The sequence below is a fragment of the Berghia stephanieae genome, chromosome 5 (assembly GCF_034508935.2).
Source record: "Berghia stephanieae isolate SIO BIC M18660-M18661 chromosome 5, UCSD_Bste_1.3, whole genome shotgun sequence".
NCBI classification, from domain to species: domain Eukaryota; kingdom Metazoa; phylum Mollusca; class Gastropoda; order Nudibranchia; family Aeolidiidae; genus Berghia; species Berghia stephanieae.
This window is the reverse complement of record NC_088364.1, coordinates 33,552,005-33,557,004: the sequence shown is the minus strand read 5'-3', so window position 1 is coordinate 33,557,004 and position 5,000 is coordinate 33,552,005. Positions and strand designations below refer to the sequence as shown.

At 34.6% G+C, this 5,000-nt stretch overlaps 1 protein-coding gene across 1 annotated transcript in view; it reads left to right on the top strand.

Moving 5' to 3' along the window:
- The window catches only part of LOC144972789 (glutamate receptor ionotropic, NMDA 1-like), a 240,145-nt gene that overhangs the window by 1,487 nt on the left and 233,658 nt on the right, over positions 1 to 5,000 (top strand). The window lies entirely within an intron of this gene.

Sequence of the window (5,000 nt, the reverse complement as noted above, 5' to 3'; positions counted from 1 at the left end):
TGCCTATGACGCCAGAAATCCTATAACTGAAATATTGGAAGCTCTGTAAGACAGATAGAATTAACTCATAAAACCAAATGTGACCAATCTTCTCAAAACGGTATAATGTCGGATGGAATCGGATCCTGAAAAATAAATTTTGAATTAAAATAATAAGAAATACGATGTTGAATACTTTTCAATACAAAGTAAAATTCATATTTTATTTTTTTCTAAAGATTTATGTTCTCCAATGAATCCTGACTTGAATCCAACGGACTACAGTTTTACAGAGAAGCAGAAGAGTTAAAGGAGTCGATTTAAAAATGCATGGGATTGAATCACTATTCAAGACATTTGAAAATTAATCTGACCACAATGGAAAAGCCTAGCCATTATTATAAAGCAAAATGGGAGATCTACAGATATCATTAAAATTTGAGAATTACTATTCCCCTATATATAGGCTACCGAGTTTCATATTTGTGTCTATAGATACACATTTTGTGCCCCTTAATCATTCAGACATAATACCACTTTGAGACGGATGAGTCACAAATGTGTCAAACGCGTTTCCTCTTTCATTTCTCTAAGTAAGCGTTAACACGTGTTTTCTGCTATCGCCGGAGATGTGTCTGTTGCAGCATTCAATCCATATTTTGGGATCCTTTGGGGCCGCTTTGAAGTGATTTCTCACGGGGATACAATGACATTGATTATTCCAAACAATTGATTTTTTTTTGAGTTCCCGGATTAACTTTGACATATTACTCAGTGAGCTTTTTGAATATTAAAGATTGGAAAAAGTGTGTATGAAAAAGTGCCAGACAAAGCAGAGAAAAATAAATGAGAAAAATGATCCATCCCAAAAACTCAGCCTGCATCGAACCTCAGACCTCCATGCAGTACTTGATCCCTAATTTATCACTCTTAATTAATATTAATAAAACACTACGTTGTTAAAGTTAAACTACATAAAATGTTTTAATATTACTCATCAATTGGTAGAGAAAAATATATTTGCGTATATCACATTTGGTAAGAAAATGTGTTGAACCTTATTTGACTCTTATGTTTTTATAATTTGGCCAGAAAAAAAACAAACAAACAAACAAACAAACACTTATTTCAGGGGTAAAAGCTAACCCGACCTTGTAATTTACAGTAGGGAAACAATCAGTGCGATGGTCACGGTTTGAATCTCGATACGGCGGCGCAAAGTTGAATCCTTGGAAAAGATTCTTTACACGCGTATTTTTGCTGTACCGAATTGTGAAATGAAATAACCACCGGTTTTTCTTCTCCTCCAACATATTAAAAGTGATGAATGCATGGGGCCCCCTGTAAAGCGTTTTGAGTACATTTAGTGGATATTGCGGTATATAAAAGTTTATGTTAGGCTTTTATGATGAATTCATGCCATTGAAACTAAAAAAGACATCAGATGTAGAACTTGGCAAAAAGCAACATTTATTTAAACCATCAAGACACAGTAGACGTCTATATGCCAATATCGTCATTGTTTCTTTTAAATTCTGCTATAAACCTTGTCAGTTATCATAGTACACTTTTGAAAACAAATATTGATGCTGTGCGTTTGCCCAAAAAATTTACAACGTTTCGCCAGCCGGATATAACGCATCAACACACAAAACTATGTGTAACCTTGAACGTTTAGTCTAATTAATGCAGATTATAGATAGAATGCGCTTGGCCAAGGAGTTCACAACATTGCCATCCGGAAGTATAACGGACCAACACACAAACTCTGTGTAACTATGAACTTTTATAATCTGGTTAATACAGTTTAGTGAGAACAACTCACAAACGCGGATGGCAAAAACAATAACAAAGGCCTGAGTGACGTCATCTGCATACTATCTATATTAGTGAGAACTATTCATAAAAGAGGCTGGGTAATAAACAATAACAAAGAGGCGAGTGACGTTAACTTTGTATACACAACGGCGTCAATTGAACATTCTGGCAACTCATATCTTGGCAAAATCAAGCGGACTGGCTTATCTGATAGAGAAGGAGGAATCAATTAATGCTTCAAGATTGCTGTTGACAGGGAGCTATCTGATATGATGAATGAATATTTTCAATAGCCTTTGTGTTGTGTGAACATTCCGACAAGCAATACTATTAAGATGTCTTGATGTACTCATTGTATTTCTACGAAACATACGTCTTCATGTTGTTGTAATCTAAACGACGTCTGATTATTTGTAGGAGTGATAACCCAATTTGCCATGGGCTCATTGTTGTAATGGAAATACCCTCAAACCAACGCAAACATATTGCTCATTACAACGCAAACATATTGCTCATTACAAGGCTAACAGATTGCTCAGTACAAGACCATAATTGAGAACCCCCCCAAAAAAAAACAAAAACAAAAACAAAACAAAAACAAACAAACACCAAAAAACAAAACAAAACAAAAACAAACAAAAAAAAAAAAACAACAACAACAAAAAACAAAACAAAACAACAACACATCACTATCTAATTGGACAGAACTTTTAGAACACAGTATAGAAGTTGTGGAAAAATACCTGGTAAACGCGCCCGGGGGAGACAAAGAAAAACACTCATAGACCAACTGAAGGGCTTCACCAACCTAACAATCCAAGAGCTGTTTGAAAAAGCAAGAGACAGGGAGGAATGGAGAGAGAGAATTCATGCAGTATCCGAAGCCTGGACCAGGCATGGAACCTAGAAGAAGAAGATAGAAGACCATTACTATCTATGCTCTAACACTACAACTTTACAAGCTTTCTTGCTCCTACCTCTCTCTCTCTCTCTCTCTCTCTCTCTCTCTCTCTCTCTCTCTCTCTCTCTGTGTGTGTGTGTGTATGTGTGTGTGTGCGTGTGTGTGTGTGTGTGTTTCGAATCTGTTATGAAACGTCATCTTCATTTAGATATTTATATAATTTATAATTTTGATATATTATTGTTTTATTAATGCATTTTTGTCGATGTATTATATCTATAAATGTCAAACATTGTAAACCAACAAATTGTCTTTTTTTGACAATAAAGATTATTATTATTATTATTATTATATTATTATTATTATTATTATTATTATTATTATTATTATTATTATTATTTATTATTATTTATTATTATTATTATTATTATTATTATTATTATTATTATTATTATTATTATTATATTATTATTATTATTATTATTATTATTATTATTGTGTCGATTCTAAACATAGAATCAGCTTGCGTTCAAAATTAGTTGTTATTAAAAAAAAAAAGTACTCCTCAAGCCACCAGGCCCATGGAACCGCACTTTATCCCGGTTTCTAATACGTGAAACGGACAACAGCATTTGTTTGCTATGCTTTGGACAGGAAGCTAGTCTATCGCATAAGTACTTTCAGTCAGATCTAGCAGACCCAGCTACCCAATCACTGCTGGGTGGTCAGAAAAAAAATATCGACTTCACTAGGGATCAAACTCGGCCCCTTCGCGAGGTAAGAAAGTGCTCTACCTCCTGAGCTATCGGGATCTAATTGTGTTATGGAGCATTTGAAGGCGTATTATAGGCCTATAATCTCTGCGTATTGATATGATATAATTATACGATGTGATCAAAGGTTGCCTCAGGCATAACATGTATATTATAGAGATGTAAGATGTAATAGGTTATAAAGGAAGACATATTCCTGGAAACTTCGTCTTTAATAACATCACGCGACTTTATTTTAAAGGAAATTTAACATCTTTTTAGCTGCAAAGGAAATTTGATGAAAGCAACAGTGTACTCATCCTTTAGTGCGGCTATGTGGTCTTGTGGTATGACACTCGCTTTCGGATCGGAAGGTCCTGGGTTCGAGCCTCGCGCTTGGCGCATAGTTGATTCCTTGGAAAAGGCTCTTTACTCACTTTCTCTCACCATACTCAGGTGTAAAATGAGTACCTGGCCTTTAACAGCGTTGCATTTGTCCGAAAAATTGTAATATCGCCTAACAGGCGGCATGTCCCGTCCTACATGTTAAATGTTGCTGTTGATCAGGGACCCCTTGTAAAGCGCTTTGAGGACATTTAGTGGATATTGCGCTATATAAAGCTCAATTTTAAGAATTAAACAAAAATGAATAGAACAGCTTCAAAAAGGAACAAAACACCACACACGTTGGAGCGTTTCGGGCTTAAAAGCTTTCTTCAGCCGGCATCAAAAACAATAAAAACATAAATACATTATTAAAGTAACCATATATTTATATTTTTATTGTTTTTGTTGTTGGCTGAAGAAGGGTTTTGAGCCCGAAACGTAACATGATTTTTATTATGTTCTTTTTTTTTGAAGTTGTAACATTCATTTTTGTTTATTACATTTTGCAGTCTACAGCTTCTATCATCTTTGTATCACCGGCCTTTATTACAAACGTATTAGGTGGAAGGGAAAAAAGGGACTCGAAAACTTTGAAGTCTTGTAATTACATGAATGATTGTCGGTACCAAGCTACAATCATATGCACATCTACAGCAATGATGCTTTATCCAATTGACTGTCGTTCTCTGGAAAAACATGTATTTAAAAATTTGGTCAGAAAGCTCGGCCTTCAATTATCGATCAATGTAAATAACCCTCATCTTGGCAAAACCTCTCAAACCTGGGACTTCGAGAAGGAAATACATCTAAGTACAGAATTGTGCTTCATGTTGAAAAGAAATGAAACTTAAATATTATTTCCCAAAATAAAAAAAAAACCCAAAACAATCACAATCGAAACAAATCAGAAGCAGGAATAATTTAATTGGGAAAAAAAACCCCATCCACATTTACGACATTTGATATGAGGATAAATACATTTATGATCACAGAACACTGTGGCCTTATAATGTTAATAATGTAGATGGTAATTTTATCTGCTAAATGACACCCACATTTGGCTCTTTGTATTCAAAGCGACTGACTACCATTTTCCATTGTAATTATAGGCAAGAATTCTACCACAGCTGAGCATGTCAACTTTGTATCAAGACTTGGATAAT